At 39.9% G+C, this 22,292-nt stretch overlaps 1 protein-coding gene across 8 annotated transcripts in view; it reads right to left on the bottom strand.

The window, feature by feature from the left end:
- Positions 1-21,494, bottom strand: part of LOC140195158 (uncharacterized) — a 38,614-nt gene extending 17,120 nt beyond the window's left edge. For 3 of the 8 annotated variants that reach the window (XM_072253022.1, XM_072253026.1, XM_072253021.1), the window contains exon 1: positions 3,322-3,475. The gene's annotated coding sequence lies outside the window, so the exon portion shown is untranslated. Of the gene's footprint in view, positions 1-1,975; positions 2,028-3,321; positions 3,476-4,510; positions 4,601-21,433 lie in introns of those variants that run through there. The other 5 variants (XM_072253027.1, XM_072253023.1, XM_072253028.1 and 2 more) reach the window with 4 other exon arrangements.
- Between the last annotated feature and the right edge of the window lie 798 nt (positions 21,495-22,292).

The following is a 22,292-nucleotide window of genomic DNA, read 5'->3' on the forward strand; positions in this document are numbered from 1 at the left end:
CGACGGGTTTGAATAAGATCAGCCCTCATTCTTCTAAATTCCAGCGAGTAAAGGCCCAGAGCCACCAATCACTCATACCCAGAATCATTCTAGTTAACTTACTCTGAACCCTCTCCAATGTCAACAGATCCTTTCTTATATAAGAGGCCCAAAACTGCTCACAATATTCCAACTGAGGCCTCAGCGGTACCTTATGAAACCTCAGCATTACATCCTTGCTTTTATATTCTAGTCCTCTCAAAATGAATGCTTACACTGGAATTGCCTTCATCACCATCGACTCCACTTACAAACTAGCCTTTAGGGAATCCTGCACGAGGACTCCCAAGTCCCTTTGGACCACAGATTTATGACTTTTCTCCCTGTTTAGAAAACAGTCAACCCTTTCATTTCTTCTACCAAAGTGCATGACCATACACTTCCTGACATTATATTTCATTAACCACTTCTTTGCCCATTCTCCTAATCTGTCCAAGTCCTTCTGCAGCATCCCTGCTTTCTTAAAGCTATCTCTCTCTGTACTTATCTTCATATCATCTGCAAATTTGGCCACAAAGCCATCAATTCCATTATCCAAATCATTGACTTACAATGTAAACAGTGATCCCAACACCAAACTTGCAAAACACCACTAGTCACTGGAAACTAATCAGAAAAGGCTCTCTTTCCGCCCCCCGCCCCCCACTCTTTGCCTCCTGCCAATCAGCTACTGCTCTTTCCATGCTCAAATCTTTCCTGCAATACCATGGGCTCTTATCTTATTAAGCAGTTATCTTATTAAGCAGTCTCATGTGTGGCACCTTGTCAAAGGTCTTCTGAAAATCCAAGTACACAACATCCGATTTACCCTTGTCTATCCCGCTTGTTATGTCCTCAAAGAATTCTAAATGATTTTTCAGGCAAGATTTTCCCTTAAGGAAACCATTCTGCCTTTGGCCATTATTATTATATGCCTCCAATTACCCAAAAACTACATCTCCCCAACCAGTGAGGTCAGTCTAAGTGGCCTATAATTTTCTTTCTTCTACCTCTCTCCCTTCTTGAAGAATGGAGTGACATTTGCAATTTTCTAGTCCTCTAGAACCATTCCAGAATCTCATGATTGTTTAAAGATCATTATTCCACAATCTCCTTGAGAACCTTAGGATGTAGTCTATCTGGTCCAGGTGACTTATCTACCTGACCTTTCAGTTTCCCAAGCACCTTCTCCAGAGTAATAGCAACTGCGATCACTTCTGCACCCTGACACCCTCAAACCTTCGGCATACTGGTAGTATCTTCCATGGTGAAGATTGATGCAAAATACTTATTCAGTTTGTCTGCCATTTCTTCAGCCCCCATCACTATCTCTCCAGTGTCAACTTCTAGCGGTCCAATACCTACTCTCATCTCTATATATCTGAAAAAAATGTTCGGTATCCTCTTTGACATTGCTGACTAGATTACCTTCATATTTCACCTTCCTTCCCGCACCTCCGCATGGCTTTTTTAGTTATCTTCTGGTGGTTTTTAAAATTTCCCCAATCATCTAACTTTACAGTAACTTTTGCTTTTATGTTGGCTTTGACTTCCCTTGTAAGCCGTTGTTCTGTTTCCTGCCTTTAGAATTCTTCTTCCTTGGAATGTATTTATCCTGCACCTTTCAGATTGCTCCCAGAAACTCCAGCCATTACTGCTCTGCCATCATCCCTTTCAATCAACTTTAGCCAGTTCCTCTCTCACACCTCCATAAATCCCTTTTTCTCCACTGTAATATTGATACGTCTGACTTTGGCTTCTCCCTTTCAAATAGCAGGGTGAATTCAATCATATTATGACCACTGTATCCTAAGGGTTCCTTTACCTTAAACTCCATAATCAAATCTGGTTAATCATACAACACCCATTCGAGAACAGCTGATCCCCTAGAGGACTCAATCACAAGCTGCTATAAAAAGCCATCTTATAGGCTTTGTACAAATTCTCGCACACCAACCTGATTTTTCCAATCTAGTTGTACAGGTATATTGAAATTCCCCCATGACTACTGCAACATTGTATCTGGCTCCAGATGATTCAAAATGCATCATCTAATCTCTGCCATTGTTGGGGCCTGGAATGTTCAAGCAAAAGCCTTGTTTATATAATCCATAAACCTCCTGCATAATTTGTTAATGACATTTTTGAAAGCCAATCTGAATGCAGGTTTGAGAAAGTTAGCTCCCTACTTCAGGCTTCCTCTGGATGCAATCCAGCAGGCACTTAATTAATGCTGCTCTTGGTAAGTTTTTCTTTGCATTTCTCAATGAACTGGGATCAGTTCCCCTCATGCATGACAACTGTGGTGAAATACTAGCCAATAACAGGGTGTGCTTGTATACAATTTGCCACCAGCCACAGTAAAGTCTGTTCTAAATCTATTGCATTCCGCAGTAATGATATTTTACAATGTATATTAAGTCCACTTCAATTGGATCTTCCTCTCCTCAAAGATAGCAAGATTAAGATTAGTACAAACCTTCCTGTCCACAAATGCTTCAGTTACAAATCCACCAGCACGCACAGATTGACCCCCCCCCCACCCCCATCACTTCATTAGTTCTCCCTTTGGATGGAGAGTAACATAGTCAAATTATGCCCCAGTTAAGAGTGAATGAAGTCTTCTGGAATTGTGGAAACAGCATCAATGTTCGGAATCGGGAGTGGTTCAGCATATTCATGTGGGTAGAAGGGGGTAAAAGAAGACAGTGAAGAGAAAGTAGCAGCTCAGATTCCTCAAAAGAGTATAAGAAAAATCTCAGAATGAGATCACTCATGGGGCCCAGGGAAAGATCTGTCATTGCTCAAATGAGGAATTGAAGATTTAGAGTTTGAGTAACAGTAGTAAGTGTGCGGGGTTGGTGTTATGTACCTTGAGGATAGTTTGGGGTTGGAGGGGAAGGGAGGAGGTTTGCCGTGTGAACAATACTGTTTGCCGACGGAGTGGGTTGGGGTATTCTCAAGAAGTCAGAGAGTAAGATGAGCTAGAATTAGATGAAAGTGCCTGGAGAAATAAAATTAGATGTAGCAAGTGTGATGGGTTGATCTGCGGGAGAGGAAAGTGAGTGGTAAATCTTCTGGGGTATGGAGAGATGCCCCGTCAGGTTTGGTTGGGGTACTTAGCACAACTGTCACGGAATAGCACTGCTGGAGCTACAGGACAAGACCCCCTCCGCCATGTCAAAAGCAATCCCGCGCTTTCCCCTTCCCTATAGAAAGCACCCGAATAAATTCCACGTCACCCGGCAACCCCTCCCCAAGACAAAAAAAATCCCCGTCTATCCCATCCACAACGAGACTCACGATTGCTGGCTCTGCTCTGGCAAAATAAAAACGGAAGCACCTTAATCGCGACGCCCGTCATCGACCGCCGCCGCCGCGGCCTCAGACGACGACAACGACGGACAAATAGTTCCCGAGGACTATTTAGTAACCACTTCGCCGCGCTGAGCGGCCACAGAACCCTCTCCGCCGCCGGCGACTCGCCTTTACAAGCTGCCATTGTGCACAACCGCCAGCGGCGGCTCCTATTGGCTGGGCGCGCGACTATAGAAATCTACTGACGAGCTGTGAGGCGCGAGCGTCTGCTGAAAATAAATAACAAGCATCCCCCCCACCCCCACCCCCACCCACACAGCGCTGCATTCCACATCCAAACTCGCTCATCTTCAAGCCAGCGACCTATTTTCCTGCCGCCACCAACGTTAAAATATGCGATAGACTTGAAAAAAACACTCGTCCCGTTGCAGGAGAAAAAGGGACGAGTCATTATCTATTCTGTATACAAAGCAAGATAAGCAATATCTTAAAAACCCATTTAAGTATGTAGCACCTGATCTAAATATTTTCCTACTGCATACTTGGATTTGAAAAGCATTTTTAAAAAATGCTAGCGGAATTATGAAAACTTGCAAATACTTGCGCTTAGTTAGAAGCAAATCTGGATACATGGACAACACAAAGATACACCGGAATTTGTCGGCAACGTTGAGCTAATTCTAACAAACAGAGGCTTTCTTTTTGCACTGAAATCCGCATGTCGGTTTTCCGCTAGCAACGTTCTGAATTTAAATTCACATTCCTTCCATGGCTACTACGGAATTCACCCCAAACAGATTAGATGGCAATCCATGCGTAGATAGAATTGTTCACAAAATATATTCAACTTCATTGTAAATATTAAAGACTGGAGACCAAATTTACGTCCCTGCACCATGACAGATGATAACTTATTCACGTTTATTTCGACGTGCATGACTCAATGCCTTAATCGTCTTATCCTAAAGCAGTTGTAATTATTTTACGATTCCATATATTGATTCGCCGGTAAGTTTTCCTTCCGTCAATACAGATGAATGTGGTTTTAAAGTCCTCTGACGAACAGACAAGGACAAAAAAAAACTTCCCACGATTAAAGGTTTCCGCACATCTAAAGAAAATTATTCTATGTTGTAATACAAAAAGAAGCAAATCCTGGATATTTTATACCAACCATGTCAGTTCGGAATTCTGTGCACGCTTCGTATTTAAAAAAAAATTATGTCTGTCGATCAAGTGGAATAGCTGAAAATCATTTGAGTGTCGATCGAGTGATTAGCCAAGGAGACCGGTAGCTGGAATCTCCGCTTGCCTGCGTTCAACCCCATACCTTGTTTAGATCATCTACGCGTATGACGACCGAGAGTTGGAATCGAACTAACTCACAGCACGCTTCCGCCGTCATTTTGATGGGTTGGAGAGGGAGGGGGCTTTTTCCCGTTTCTGTCCATTTTTTAAATCAAATAGGTATCAAGTAATATCTTTTAGAAAAAGCCGTGGTTATCTAGCGGAGAACAGGGGTTAAGGTTAAAGAGATGTGTAAAGATATTGGGAGTAATTCAATTGTGTGATTTAAAATCTTTAAGAGATAAATTCAAGATTTAGTATAAAAGAACAAAAATTCTACTTTTGAAAAAGTTTGTGAAGTTGTAGAATGTGAATGTCAACATTTAAGGAAGAGTAAACTGATGGTTAATGGAAAGATGAATGAAGGCACTTGAGAAAAGGGCTCGTTCTCAGATAGAGGATGCTTAGCTGAACAGCTCAATTTTATGTCCTAATTTCAACAACTAAAATCAAATTAGGTGTTTTGGGGTCTTTTTTTCATCGTCACATGTATAAATGTTCAGTAAAGGTAAAATCTTACACTGAAACATAACTTTATAATGGCATCAAACCAAACTCGCGCTTCGGGAATTCAGATTTTAGCCTGTAGATGCCATGAGAATTTTGAAGTCACTACTGTTCTAAAATAGATACAAAGTATTCCTAGCAAGACAAAAATCACATCTTTATTTAAAAGGAAAAGCACTTAAAATAGAATTTAAATATTTCTAAACCAAAACACCTAGATTAATCATTTGAACCCTTGCTTTAGATTTCACTTAAGAATTAAATGAAAAGTTAATAGCATTAGGACTGCGGTTATAAACACAGTGCACAATGTTGCAACCAAGCATTAATCTATGGCTTTAAATTTTTATTTTGTTGAGCATTTTTACTTTCATCTTGGTTCAATCTAAACTGGTCAGTAGGTCTTTTGAAATGTGGAGATCTCCTCATTGATTTCAAAACAAAAATTTCAACCAACTATCTATAAAGTACTTAATTGTGGATATTACAATTATTTAAACATTCAAAAACAAAATTACAAGAAAATCGTGGATGCAAATTTCAGAGATTAAAATAAACAAATCATTGCCAAAATTCAAGTAAACAAAGTTAGTGCCAAACTCTATGAACAGGGACAGTATACTTTGGACTTCAGAAGATTGAGAGATGACATTATCCAAACATACTGTATGTAATCCTAAGAGTACTTGACAGGACAGATGTTAATTTTTTCATGATGAAAAATAGTCACAAACAACATAGCTGTAAAATAACAGGCTAGTAATTTAAAACTGAGGTTCATTATTTCTTCTCCCAGAGGTGATGAATCTCTGGAAATCTCAGACCCCATAGGTGGAGCCCACATCATTGGATATATTCAAGAGAGAGAGAGAAAAATACTAGAAATATCAAGAAATTGAAGATTGTAAACAAATAGAATAGAACAGTTAACGTCAGTATAGATCAGCTATGACCATACAGAATAGAGAGGCAGCATGAGAGGTATGATGGCCTACTCCTGCTTCTGTTGCATTCTTGTACTATTGTGTTCCAGTTGTTCTATAGTTATCCCTACTAATATAAAGGGAAATTTAAATAAAACAAGAAATAATGCACTTAAAGTATGTCTATTTAGTTTAACCTGCTTGATTACAACAAAAGTGACATGGAACGGTTGTTATTGCAAAGACTTTGATTTGTTTGTGCACAGAATACATTTCTACGGTACAAATCAACAATGTATTGACTTAGTAAGCCTTCGGTTTATTACCTCTATTACCATTTGTATAATGAACACATTTCCTATGCTTCTCAAAATACATCAAAACTGAAATATGGAAATTTTATATCACTTCACACTGTTCAGCAAGAAATTCAAAATCATTATGCAAAACATGAAGAGAATAAGCTAAATAAAAATACACAAATGGATTTTAATTTTGGGTTTCTTAAATCCATGGTTATAGCATACAGTTTTGTATCCAAATTTATTTCTTTAACATCTCTGAAAAGGCTTTGCTTTACAATAATAAGACCATAAGACATAGAAATACAGAAAAACTACAGCATAATATTGGCCCTTCGGCTCACAAAGCTGTGCCGAACATGTCCTTACCCTAGAAGTTACCTAGGGTTAGCCTTAGCCCTCTCTTTTTCTAAGCTCCATGTATCTACCCAGGAATCTCTTAAAAGACCCTATCGTTTCCACCTCCACCACTGTCGCCAGCAGTCCATTCCACGCTCCCACCACTCTCTGCATAAAAAAACTTATCCCTGACATCTGCTCTGTACCTACTTTCAAGCACCTTAAAACTGTGCCCTCTCGTGCTATCAACACAATCAATGCCTCTCATCATCTTGTACACCTCTATTAGGTCACCTCTCATCCTCCGTCGCTGCAAGGAGAAAAGGCCGAGTTCACTCAACCTATACTCATAAGGCATGCTCCCCAATCCAGGCAACATCCTTGTAAATCTCCTCTGCACCCTTTCTATGGTTTCCACATCCTTCCTGTAGTGAGGTGATCAGAACTGAGCACAGTACTCCAAGTGGGGTCTGATCAGGGACCTATATAGCTGCAACGTTACCTCTTGACTCTTAAACTAATCCCACAATTAATTAAGGCCAATGCACTGTATATCTTAACCACAGAGTCAACCTGCGTTGCAGCTTTGAGTGTCCTATGGACTCGGACCCCAAGATCCCTCTGATCCTCCACACTGCCAAAAGACTTACCATTAATGCAATATTCTGCCATCATATTTGACCCACCATAATGAGCTATCTCACACTTATCTGGGTTGAACTCCATCTGCCACTTCTCAGCCCAGTTTTGCATCCTATTGATGTCCCACTGTAACCTCCGACAGCCCTCCACACTATCCACAACACCTCCAACCTTTGTGTCATCAGCAAACTTACTAACCCATCTCTCCACTTCCTCATCCAGATCTTTTATAAAAATTATGAAGAGTAGGGGTCCCAGACAGATCCCTGAGGCATACCACTGGTCACCAACCTCCATGCAGAATATGACTCATCTACAACCAATCTTTGCCTTCTATGGGCAAGCCAGTTCTGGATCCACAAAGCAATGTCCCCTTCGATCCCATGCCTCCTTACTTTCTCAATAAGCCTTGCATGGGGATATCAGATGCCTTGCTGAAATCCATATACACTACATCTATGGCTCTACCTCCATCAATGTGTTTAGTCACATCCTCAAAAAAATTCAATCAGGCTCATAAGGCATGACCTGCCTTTGACAAAACTATGTTGACTATTCCTAGTCATACTATGCCTCTCCAAATGTTCATAAATCCTGCCTCTCAGGATCTTCTCCATCAACTTACCAACCACTGAAGTAAGACTCACTGGTCTATAATATCCCTAGGCTATCTCCACTCCCTTTCTTGAATAAGGGAACAACATCTGCAACCCTCCAATCCTCCAGAACCTCTCCTGCCCCCATTGATGATGCAAAGATCATTGCCAGAGGCTCAGCAATCTCCTTCCTCACCTCCCACGGTAGCCTGGGGTGCATCTCATCCGGTCCCGGTGGCATATCCAACTTGATGCTTTCCAAAAGCTCCAGCACATCCTCTTCCTTAATATTTACATGCTTAATATTTTCAGTCCACTGTAAGTCATCCCTACAATTGCCAAGGTCCTTTTCCTTAGTGAAAATTGAAGCAAACTACTCATTAGGTACCTCTGCTATCTCCTCAGGTTCCATACACACTTTTCCACTGTCATACTTGATTGGTCATATTCTCTCACATCTTATCCTCTTGTTCTTCACATACTTGTTGAATGCCTTTATGGTTTTCCTTAATCATGCCCGCCAAGTCCTTCTCATGTCCCCTTCTGGCTCTCCTAATTTCATTCTTAAGTTCCTTCCTGCTAGGCTTATAATCTTCTAGATCTCTATCATTACCTAGTTTTTTGAACCTTTCGTAAGCTCTTCTTTTCTCCTTGACTAGATTTACAACAACCTTTGTACACTACGGTTCCTGTACCTTACCATCCTTTCCCTGTCTCATTGCAATGTACCTATGCAGAATGCCACTCAAATATCCCCTGAACATTTGCCACATTTCTTCCGTATGTTTCCCTGAGAACATTTGTTTCCAATTTATGTCCCAAGTTCCTGCCTGATAGCCTCATAATTCCCCCTTACTTCCATTAAAGGTTTCCCTAACTTGTCTGTTCCTATCCCTCTCCAGTGCTATGGTAAAGGAGATAGAATTGTGATCAATCTCTCCAAAATGCTCTCCCACTGAGAGACCTGACACCTGACCAGGTTCATTTCCCAATAGCAGATCAAGTATAGCCTCGCCTCTTGTAGGCTTATCTACATATTGTGTCAACAAACCTTCCTGTCTTCCTGAACACATCTAACAAACTCCACCCCATCTAAACCCCTCGATCAGGGGAGATGCCAATCGGCATTTGGAAAATTAAAACCTCCCACCACAACCACCTTGTTATTATTACACCTTTCTAGAATCTATCTCCCTATCTGCTCCGTGATGTCCCTATTACTAGACACAGGAGCAGAATTAGGCCATTTGGTCCATCAAGTCTGCTCTGCCACTTCTTCAAGGCTGATCCATTTCCCTCACAGCCCCAATCTCCTGCCTTCTCCCTGTATCCCTTCATGCCCTGATTAATCAAGAACCTATCAACCTCTGCCTTAAAAAAAAATCCAATGTCTTGTCCTCCACATCTACCTGTAGCAACGAATTCCACAGATTCACCGCTCTCTAGCTAAAGAAATTCCTCCTTTTCTCCATTCTAAATAGATGTCCCTCAATTCTCAGGCTGTGCCCTCCAGTCCAAGACCCTCCCATCGTAGGAAATATCCTCTCCTGCAAGGCCTTTCAACATCCGATAGATTTCAATGAGATCTCCCGTCATTCTTCTGAATTTCAGTGGGTACAGGCCCACAGCCATCAAACACTCCTCACATAGTAAGTCTTTCAATCCCAGAATGATTTTCATGAACCTCTTTTGAACTGTCTCCAATGTCAGCACTTTGTTGCTGAGACAAGGTGCCCAACCTGCTCACAAGTGAGGCCTCAGCAGGGCTTTATAAAGCTTCAACATTACATTCTTGTTTTTATATTCTAGTCCAGTTGAAATGAATACCAACATTGTATTTGTGTATGTCACCACTGACTTAACCTGCTAATTAATCTTTCGGAAATCCTGCATGACAACTCACAAGTCCCTTTGCTCCTCAGATTTTTGTATTTCCTCTCTGTTTAGAAAACAGTCTAAGCTTTTATTTCTTCTACCGAAGTTTATGACCATACACTTCCTGAAACTGTATTCCATCTGCAACTTCTTTGCCCATACTCCTAATCTATACGTCCTACTGCCGCCTCTCTGCTTCCTCAACACTAATTACCCTTTCACCCATCTTCATATCATCCACAAATTTGAGCACAAAGCCATCAATTCCATCATCCAAATCATTGACATATAACATAAAACAAAGTGGTCCTAACACAGACCCCTATGGAACACCACTAGAAATCAGTAACCAACCAGAAAAGGCTCCCTTTATTCATACTTTTTGCATGTTAATGTCACATATGCATGTTGGCTTCTCTAAAGCTGATATATTTCAGCCCCAAGTTCATTGAACATGTATTTTTTTTAGATTACTAAATTTAACTTGTTCATCAAAAATGTTTATGTTTTTAAAACTGGTTGAAAATTACAGAAGCAAACTCTAACAACTTCTTGACATAAAATTTGGCTAAATGTATACAACTGTTTATTTCCTTCTTTCAAATTATTGTTTTTCTTGCACACTGCTTTTATGACTCAAAAGATACAGATGTCTACCTGCTACCTCTGCATCAGGTAATTTTTTTCTTCATCTGCTTCAATGCTGTAAATCTCCAATTTGGTCAATTAGCTGTGCCTATTTGTCTTTGGCTGTTACAAACTGCATGTGTTTCCTTTACTCTTTTGTTATTTGTTTTTCCGTATTCAAAAGACTCTATTTTCTTGACTACTCATATCTATATTGTTACTTCAGTAAGTTTTTTGGCATTTTTTTTTAAACAGTTGCAGTTCTACAGGCATGGCTTTGAACGAAATACTCTAAAATGTCTGGATATTTCTCTCAAAAACCTTGAAATACTTGGAGCTTAAGAAGCAGAAGCTCTTACTCCTTAATTAATGTCAAGACAATTTGAATGGCTTGTATCAAAACAATCTTTCTTATCCTTGGTGCCATAATCATTAAAGCTTGCAAAATGCTATAATGATTTAAATTACAGATTGTGGATAATTCATAAATTATTTTCTTTACTTGAGAGCTTGGCTCACTGGCCGTTTCAACACAGTACTGAAATTTTCCACAGCAGTGATGTGAAGAAGTTTGCCTTGCGAGAGATTAGTATTCTAAAGCTCTATATTACATTGAAGAGATTTAAAATGTTTAGGGCAATAAAAGTTAGTGTTAACTGTAAGAAAGAAGATTTTGCCTCTGAGTGAAAAGTCAATGCCTGTATAACCACTTAAAATCTTTGTAGTAGCCACACTGTAAAAAATATCAAATGAAATTTCTTGTTGTTTGTTTACTTTTCTCATCCTCACCTCCTCCTCATCCAGTTCCTCAGCAGCAGCGTCATTGGCCTACTTTAATCAAGCTTAAAGGTCCCAAAAATTAATTGTTAGGAAAACAGTTTAGAAACTGATGTGCAGGATATACTAGCCATATTAAGTAATGGCTGGAAGTTTTGTTCTGTGGTCAAGTGGATAAAGCACTTTGCCACTGGAGCACAGAGCAAAGTAAGAAAATTACTCAGCCCAGCTCTCCACATCCAAATAAGACAAGACGTTTCTACTTTCTTCTCCTATCTTTCCTGCGGTGAGAGAATATCTAAAAATTGATTACAAAAAAAATCATAAATCCAAGAATACCTTTATATGGAAATTGAACTTTTTTGAATCTATTGTTACTATATCAATGATTGTTAGACGTTGATACTTTAATTATATCTACTATGTACCAGAGTCTAATATGATTCTTTTTAAGGCACTACCAAATAATGATATATTATCTTCATTCTTATTTTCAAAAGTTACTGACAGATCTGCTGGATTGAGCTCATCTGTTGTGACAGTTTGAAAATACATCCAAGTAGGAATCTACATCCTGCAGAAAGCACCTTCAGAAATAGACTACTCTACATGGTCTCATCTAATTGCAGCTCCAATTTTGTTACAGATATTAGTGGTGCAGAATTATGCTGATGGTCTCATAGCATATGCATGCAATGTTGAGCTATGTTGTTATGGGCTTGGCTTAAGAATAGATTTCATGCCTGTCAGTGATTTGAATGTTATATACATGAGTTATAGAACCTGGCAAATTCTGTCAATATGACAACATGGTATAGCACAGCATACTATTTTTCCTAGCATGCCATTTTTTTCTGATATGAAATATGTGATTTTATGTAAAAGCTGTGTTTTGCATGCCCACCTCACTGGAGGATAATATCAATATTTCCACCCTCTGATTTACATTAAATGGCAAAGTGAACTTGCAGATCAGTGGACTTAAATTTGATGTTGCCCCCAAGAGATCCATAGTACGGTAAACTATACATTCTTAAGAAACATTGATGCTTTTATTACTAATGAGGAACAGTTAATATTGATGTTAGCAGCTTGTTATTATCTTATTGAAAATTTTTATTGTAATTTTATTTAGATATACTCCACAGTAATAGGTCCATCAGGTCAATGAGCCCGTGCTGCCAAATTATATCCATGTGACCAATTACCCTACTAACCCACACTATCAAGGGAATTTGGGAGGAAACCATAGCATCCAGAGGAAACCCACACAGATCACGGGGAGGAGGTACAAACTCTTTACAGACAGAAGAAATATGAAAATAGATCTATGGTGCCAAGCTATCATTATTATCAGCATGCTGTAGCCTAATATAAGGAAACCATACAACGTAACCAGCAGAACAAAAGATTTGCAAGTAGTAAAGGAATATTGTCAAATATTCTTTAAAAGTGTTTTGCATAAATCATTTTAAATTATCAAAACAAGTTCAGCAACTTGTGTGCACAATTAACCCTTGATATATTCTCAAGACACTCAGAAGGAGCAAATACCCACTCAACAGTTCCATTATATGCAACATGCTTCAGTAAAGTGAGTTGTTATCCAAGCAACGCACACAAAATGCTGGTGAATGCAGCAAGCCAGGCAGCATCTATAGGAAGAAGTACAGTCAACGTTTCAGGTCGAGACCCTTCGTCAGGACTAACGGAAAAAAGAGATAATAAAAGATTTGAAAGAGGGAGGGGGAGATCTGAAATGATAGGAGACAGGAGGGGGAGGGATGAAGCTAAGAGCTGGGAAGTTGATTGGCAAAAGGGATACAAAGCTGGAGAAGGGGAAGTATCATAGGACGGAAGGCTTTGGAAGAAAGAAAGGGGGAGGGGAGCACCAGAGGAAGATTGAGAACAGGCAAGGAGTTATTGTGAGAGGGAAAGAGAGAAAAAAATTAAAATTTAGGGATGGGGTAAGAAGGGGAGGAGGGGCATTAACGAAAGTTAGAGAAATCAATGTTCATGCCATCAGGTTGGAGGCTACCCAGATGGAATTTAAGGTATTGTTCCTCCAACCTGAGTGTGGCTTCATCTTGACAGTACAGGAGGCCGTGGATAGACATATCAGAATGGGAATGGGACGTGGAATTAAAATGTGTGGCCACTGGGAGATTCTGCTTCCTCTGGCGGACAGAGCGTAGGTGTTCAGCGACATGATCTCCCAGTCTGTGTCAGGTCTCGCCAATACATAGAAGGCCACACCGGGAGCACCGGACACAGTACATCACATCAGCAGACTCACAGGTGAAGTGTCACCTCACCTGGAAGGACTGTCTAGTGCCCTGAATGGTGGTGAGGGAGGAAGTGTAGCACTTGTTCTGCTTACAAGGATAAGTGCCAGGAGGGAGATCGGTGGGAAGGGATGGGGCGGATGAATGGACAAGGGAGTCACGTAGGGAGCGATCCCTGTGGAAAGCAGGGGGGGGGAGGGAAAGCTGTGCTTGATGGGGAGATCCCGTTGGAGATGGCGGAAGTTATGGAGAATTATATGTTGGACACGGAGGCTGGTGGGGTGGTAGGTGAGGACAACAGGAACCCTATTCCTAGTGGGGTGGCGGGAGGATGGGGTGAGAGCAGATGTGCGTGAAATGGGAGAGATGTATTTGAGGGCATAGTTGATGGTGAAGGAAAGGAAGCCCCTTTCTTTAAAAAAGGAAGACCTCTCCTTCATCCTGCAATGAAAAGCCAAGACATCCTCTAACCATTTTTTGTTAATAAAGGTTCAATTGTATAATTTGGCAAAACAACAAATACAAACCAAAATTCTGTGGATGTTGGAAATCAGAAATAATCAAAGTGGAATGCTGGAAACCCTTAACAATTTAGGCCAAATTCCACGACAAGAGAAAGAAAATGTACTTTACAGATGTTGCTTGATCCTCTGCGTATATCCCAGTATATTTTGTTCAAGTTTTCTTGCACAGAGAAGACAAATAAGGAGAATTCTTGGGCTTAAGTCTTTATATAACTTGTTTCAGTATTACATAATTTTAATACTCAGATATAGTTAAAAACTCTTATAAGGCAGCACATTACAAACTTGTGTTCAGTGGTATATGAATATCCGCTACAAAATTTAAATTTTGTATCACAAGTGTTTTTAGCAATAAAGCCAGTCATGGGTATGAGAATCCCATTAGTCCACAACTTGTAACTATGTATTGGCTACACTATGGAACCAGTAATTAGAGGTCTGGACTGCTATTCTGAAAATACATGTATCCCATTGTAGAAGATAGGAAATGTACTGTATGTCTAAAATCAAAACACTATTGTCAAAACTCACCATGAACCATGTAAATCCAGATATTTTGAGAAACCAAACTTTTAAACATCCTGTGAAATAGCCCAGCAAACCATTATGTCAGGGGTACTTATGAAATACATAAATATCAGTTTTACCAGTGATCAGTTCTATAAAAGTAGTAAAAGGATTTAAAAATTGTTAGTTTTGCACTACTTCTAATGGTGAATCAATGGGGGTATTTTAACATGAATGGCATCACATCAAAAAATTATATAGATTCTGTCCATTTAAAATCTTAAAAGCTACTCTGTACTTAAAATTCAACTGTTTTTAAATATAACTGAATGCTTTTATTAGTCTTCTTGCAGATTGCTAAGTCTTAAATCCAAGTGTTTTATTCAAGATCTGTTAAGCTACTTCAGATGCTTTTTGTTTTGCTGTGTTAATGATTGTGAAGCTGCCCTTCAATCTCATTCAAACCTAACAATGAAATGTCCATAATTAAAGCTTTACATAACATATATGCAATGTCAATGGCAGATGCAATCTCAATGGCTCTTCACACGGCTTTAGACCATCTAGACAACACAAACACCTATGTCAGGATGCTGTTCGTCAACTATAGCTCAGCATTTAATACCATCATTCACACAATCCTGATTGAGAAGTTACAGAACCTGGGCCTCTGTACCTCCCTCTGCAATTGGATCATTGACTTCCTAACCAGAAGACCACAATCTGTGACGATCAACACTGGTGCACCTCAGGGGTGTGTGCTTAGCCCACTGCTCTGTACTCTCTCTACACACATGACTGTGCGGCTAGGCATAGCTCAAATACCATCTAGAAATCTGCTGATGATACAACCATTGTTAGTAGAATCTCAGATGGTAATGAGAGGGCGTACAGGAGTGAGATATACCAACTAGTGGAGTGGTGTCGCAGCAAGAACCTGGTACTCATCAGTAAGACAAAAGAGCTGATTGTGGACTTCAGGATGGGTAAGACGAAGGAACACATACCAATTCTGATAGAGGGATCAGAAGTGGAGAGAGCGAGCAGTTTCAAGTCCTGGGTGTCAAGTTCTCAAAGGACGTAATCTGGTTCCAACGTATCGATGCAGTTATAAAGAAGGCAAGGCAGCGGCTATACTTCACTAGGAGTTTGAAGAGATTTGGTATGTCAATGAATACACTTAAAAACTTTTATAGATGTACAGTGGAGAGCACTCTAACAGGCTGCATCACTGTCTGGTAAGGGGTGGGGGGCTACTGCACAGGACTGAAAGAAGCTGCAGAGGGTTGTTAATTTAGTCGGCTCCATCTTGGGTACTAGCCTACAAAGTACCCAGGACATCTTCGTGGAGCGGTGTCTCAGAAAGGCAGCACCCAGGACATGCCCTTCCTCACTGTTGCCATCAGGAAGGAGGTAAAGAAGACTGAATGCACACACTCAGCGATTCAGGAACAGCTTCTTCCCCTCTGCCATCTGATTCCAAAATGGACATTGAACCCTTGACCACAACCTCACTTTTTGATATATATTATTTTTGTTTTCTTGCACAATTTTTAATCTATCAAAACATACGTATACTGTAATTGATTTGCTTTTTTATTATTTTTTTCTTCTATATTTGCATTGAACTGCTGCTAAGTTAACAAATTTCATGACACATGCCATTGATAATAAACCTGTTTCTGATTCTGTACTCAGTGTAAATGACAAATTCCATATATAACAACTAAAGGGTAGGAAGGGATGTGTAAAACATCAGTTTGCCATCAAGTGCAGCAAGATGATCATCAGAAGTAACTAAGTTAGGTAAGTTTTAGTTCATTGTACATTTTCTGTTGTCTTCCCAGTGTATGGAATCAGAAAGCATAGAACCAGGACCTTGGGTGCATTGAGTTCATGCCTTAACATACTTTTTAAATGCATAACATTCCAAATACACCCCTGTTTAATATTTTCATATTTATAATGTACTGAGTGCCAATATAACAAAATGTGTCTGATGTTAAGTTTCATCCACTCCATGTACTATCTCTGCACCTCTGCAAAGACTTCTAAGGTACTTCAAATTGCAATCACATTTTAAAATGCAAGCAATATGTTAGAGAGCAATGTGTTAGACAGTAGACAGCAATAAAGGAGGAGCCTAAAAGTTATGACTGAAGAAACTCAAAAAAGCTGTTAGGCTGCATAGATATTAATTATTTTTTCTGTTATTATTTCTAATTATTTCAGATTATGTGCAGAAAAGTTCTGAAATAATTAGAAATAATAAAGAAATCGAAATGGTTTTGAACATTTCACCGGAAATCAAAGCGAAAATGCACCAAATTTTCATAATCTACATCTTTCGTTGTTGAAGGAAATCAGAAAGCAGATAACTATAGGAGTCTGGCCAAACTTTTCTTAGTTAATTGTCTTTAATTATCAACAGTCACAAAGGGAACTGGAGAGAAGTTGGCTCAAGAGACTGAGTAATAGACAAATACCCAGTTCATATAATGTACTATTTCCCAGCTTCCTATCTAACAGCAATGGCCACAATGCACAGTTCAGTAACTCAACAATCTTGCTGAACTTCCCAACTTCCAAGAGAGCTCTGCAGTCTCTCCTGTGCCACTAAACACTTTGACATGCACAAGTGGTCATATAATCAACACTCAGAGCCACTGATGTTGCCACTGTTAACTGCATTTCTCCATCAATTTGGTTCTTCAACTCAACAAGCATAGTTCATTAAAGTTTGCTGTTTGTGAAGAATGCAGATAGAAAACTTTCCTCACTGGGACTTCTACTACTGTATGGTTCTTGTTTCAGAGCTACAAGTGTTTTCTGCAAGCTAAATTCCATAAACCATAATCCATAGAATAATATGTTGTAATATTAAACTCAGTGATTTAGATTGGTCATATCCTGGTGTGTCACGTGTAATCGGATATCTGAGGACTGTTTTGTTGTAGTCACTGCTGTTTTGTTAATAGCATTTATCTATTTACTGCATCATGGAAGTTGACAATCTGGTTTTACATCCAGACTGTGTCAAGTATAAATGTACACAGTATTAATTGATCTAGAATTTAAAATCCATGCAGGGGAGTACTGAATCAAATAATTCTACAAACAAGTACATCTCTTCAACCAATGAAAACGTTTCATATTTTTAATTAAGACTACTTTCTGTGATGGATGAGAGATACTAAGGTCTGGAATGTTTAGCATTCACCCTGCTATCATTTTATTTAGAGGTCACTACCCTGCTAAGTGAACATCAGTAACTAGACCAAAAATAAGTCCCTACAGCCCTTTTATGGATGAATATGTAAGCAGATTTTGCTGTTAGCTGTAGCTGCTTCTCTTCTACATTTCTGTTTCTCACTACTTACACTTAAGATGAGCTAGAGACCCCATACATTTCTATTGTTAACCCAACAGAAAACAAAACTGGCCAAGCCACCAAAGTTTACCCACCAATGTGAATGCAGGGACGTATCATGCCCCCTGTGGCGGAATGAGCTGCACAGAAGTCAGAAGCTTGCCCAGGTAATATAGTGGCTCAGTCCATCTGGCCTCCCGCTCTGAAAATATGCTGTAGCAATAATTGCCATTCAGTGATTGGGCATTTGCACAAAATATGACTTTATACAAAATAACTGTGACAGCTGAATAGGAACTTGATTTATTGATGCAAGGTAGAATGATCAGGCCAATGGAAAAGGATTTTTTTTAATTCTTAAGTTCACTTTTGTTTTCACATGACCATATCCATACTGCAGGGAATTTCAAAGAGCATTAGTAACATTACAGAAAAAAAATTGTGTTCACAAAATATGATGTATAATACACCCAGTGACCACTATACACCTTTCCATTAATGCAATAATCTAATCAGCCAATCATGTGGCAGCAACTCAGTACATAAAATCATATCCACAGGGTGATGAGATTTAGTTGTTCTTCAGACCAAACATCAGAATGGGGGAGAAATGTAATCTAAGTGACTTTGACCATGGTATGGTTGTTGGTGCCAGATGGGTGGTTTGAGTATCTCAGAAACTGCTGATCGCCTGGGATTTTCATGCATTAACAGTCTCTAGAGGTTAAAGAGGATGGTGCAAGAAACAAAAAAAAAATCAGTCTGTGGGTGAAAATGTTTTGTTAATGAGATAGATCAGAAAAGAATGGGCAGACTGGTCCAAGCGGACAGGAAGGTGAAAGTAACTCAAAATAACCATACTTTGTAAAGGTAGTGTACAGCAAAGCATCTCTGAATACACAACACGTTGCACCCTGAAGTGGATGGACTACAACTGCTGAAGAATACAAACATACACACAGTGCATTACAGGAGGCAGCTATTTAAAACAGTGAAATACACTATAAAGAAATTCAGAAGGGCATTGACAGATCAACAAAATTAACTGAAGGCAAAACAGATGTGAGGTACAATTTACATAGAATTTGCAAAATAATGTGCTTCAGAGAACAAAAACAACAAGGAATAAGTGCAAAAATGATCTCTTTTCATACAGCTAGATAGTCAAATGATTAACATCAAGAAAATTGTAAAAGAAGATGGGTAAAACATTAATAAAGCCAATTTAGTTCATTTCAGAAGGGTGAAAAGTGATTGTGCATTTAATGCACAGTGTTAACTGATAGGGGAGTCTAAGGTTCAAACACGTAAACACAGTGACAAGCAAAACACGCTTCAAAAAAGTCAATGTTATTGGGCTTTTACAAGGGCATTTTCTTAGGGGATTCAGAGTGAATAGCGAAATTGCGTGATGATTTAAAATTGCTGCAGTCAAGTGAAACAAAGCAGATTTGGAAATTTATCTGATGATTGATTCACTCTTTCCTATACCTTCTTAAAATAGCTAATTAAAAATGATTTAGTATACTTGGTGTTAAACCTACAACACTGTAATATGAGAACAAGGTCAACAGAGCAGCTAAATGGATTATAGGATGCAAAGCAGTAAAGTAAATAATTTTCAAAGCAGCGACATCCTTCAGCGACAAATGAACAGTAAAATTGCAGGTTGTTAAACAAACAAAATATTTTAAAATTTTATAACTCTTAAGTTGATCACTCTTACTCGTTTATGTTATCAAACAAATATACCCTTCAGTAGAATTGGCAACATTCACGACAAGTTTGCAGTGGTACCAATGAAAATAAACTGAATTAAGTCGGGCAAATTGGGAACTGAATGGGTTTATGCACGGCAGAAGTTGATTTAAATGGTTATTTGTATTCGTTCACAAGGTTTGAACATAAGCAACAATTCCAGATAAAAAAAAATCACAACGGACGTTCAATTATTGAAAATGGATACCAATTAATAAAACAAATAATCGTTAATCCTGCAATGTTAAAAATTAAGTATCTCTTACATGATACCTATCATTAAAATTGATACCAGTAGCACAAATTGCCCCACATAAAAATAAATGCATTCAATGTGGCCACTATTGACTTTAGAGAACCCACACACTTGATGCCATTACAGCTTAATATTTTGCCGGTTTCAAGTTTGAATTCTCTATGATCAGAATTAATTAATTTCCAACTTAAAAAATTCAATGAGAACGGGAGAGAGAGAGAGAGAGAGAGGGGGAGGGGGAGGGGGGGGGAGGGAGGGAGGGAGAGAGAGAGAGAGAGAGAGAGAGAGAGAGAGAGAGAGAGAGGGGGGGAGGGAGGGAGGGAGGGAGGGAGAGAGAGAGAGAGAGAGAGAGAGAGAGAGAGAGAGAGAGAGAGAGAGAGAGAGAGAGAGAGAGAGAGAGAGAATATGAATGAATCAGAAGAACCTGTTCCCAACCATTATATGCTCCAATCTTCCTTGTATTTCAGATTTTATCACACAAAATAAAAATCAAGATTTCAGGAGGGAGAAAAAGATAGAGGAAGTCTTCAAATGTCAGGGGGATAGCCACGACAGGAGAAGATAGATTGGAAAGGAAGCGCGTCTGCACGGAAGCATCCGACGGTGTTAAAAAGATAAATTATTTGTAAAACATCGGGAATACGTTTTACTTCATGACTGCAACGTTCTACCCTCGCTGAACGGCGCGCAATGTGCGCTCATCATTTGATGGCGACGTGCGGAGTGCGGGCTGCACCAGTTGCCTCCGCTGATCGCCCTGTGCTCGGCGTCGCGCTGCAACACGGGGATCCCATTGGCTGCCTCGTGACCGGCTGCCACAACAGTAGATTTCTACTGAACGCTGAGTGGGAGATAGCCTTTGGTAGCGAGTCAACCTCACACAGCGAGCGTGGCCATGCCCCACTCACAAATTAAAGGGCGTTTCGAAGTGCAGCCTCTTTGTCAAGCAACCCGACTGAATAAACAAGTGCACGCCTAGGCTCCCGACCAGTTCCCATCAAGTTACTGCAGTTCATCATCCTTCAATACTCAGTCTTACACATGAGCGATTGGTCAGCGCTCTTTCACTGCCCCCCCAACAAATACTCTTTGCTGTCCATTTAATGGCGCAAGTCGCGCCATTTCAACTCGCCTGCTTCGCTGGAGGACCTGCCCCTCTCTCCCTTTGTCTGTCTGTATCTTTCGCTCTCGCTCTCTCTCTCTCTCGCATGCTACTCTGGGAATCTAACTGGCAGCGGCAGCGCAGCGTTACTCCATTCCAGATCCAGCATCAAAGGAGTGCGTTGACTTCCTCGCAGTCAGGCACCCGGTTGTACCGGCGGACATGGTGGTCTCGCAGCACTCCCGAACAGGATTTAAACCACACACACATACACCACCACCAAAAGGTCCACTGTCACCGGGATTTGCCCTTGAAGGAAATGCACCAACTAGATGCACTATTTGATTAGCGCAAGCTTACCATTCTGCAATCTGAGACACATTCCTCTACAATTTCCCAAAGGTGGATGTGTCCGGCTGGGTACGCTGCTCATTTACAAAGTTGCAGGGCAGGTTCTGTTAGTAATCAAGTGTACAAAACGGGGTTAAGAAAAAAAAAATCAGCACCCCGTGTCACAGACAAGTGAAAGAACTCATTATTTCTTCGTCAAGTAGGGGTTCCACTTTAGTCTGGAAAGTAGCAGCGGGCGGCGTGAAGCAGACGGGAAGAATGAATGTTTGGCGTTACCGTTGCAGTGGGGGCACCATTGGATGCTTGTATGTCCAGCCCATTCAGCCACGTTTTGGATGACTAACTTCCATGTGAAGCTTTAAGGAAAATAAAGCGTCAACAAGTAATCGGGTTTGAATTCTAACAGTTAGCATTAACGTATGCAATGTGCAGTGTTAATTGTATTGACGATGATATAGGAAAGGAATTGGAAACTGCTTTACACGATTCCGTATCTTTCGAGCTATTTCAATTTGCCCATTACTTTCCATGTACAAAGTATTACTTTAAAGAACTTTAAAAACTCAATTTGCAGAAATGCTTCTTTTTGATACCAAAGACGTAGTTAGAAAACTTGATCACGTGGGAAAAGAACTTCAAGTTAATTCCAATCAATTCATCTTCCCTCCATGATTCAAACTATATTAGATAGCCAATTCTGCTAACCGTAATCAAGATGGACACTCAAGAGAATTCAGACACTGGAATCTGGAGCATAAATAAACTTACAGGAAAAACTCAGTGGGTCGAGCAGCATCTGTCTTGGGAAAAGAAAGTGAAGATCCTGCATTGCGACTGTAATTAAGACGTTGCGTGGAATTACATTACG

This window comes from Mobula birostris, chromosome 3 (genome assembly GCF_030028105.1).
Source record: "Mobula birostris isolate sMobBir1 chromosome 3, sMobBir1.hap1, whole genome shotgun sequence".
Classification (NCBI taxonomy): Eukaryota; Metazoa; Chordata; class Chondrichthyes; order Myliobatiformes; family Myliobatidae; genus Mobula; species Mobula birostris.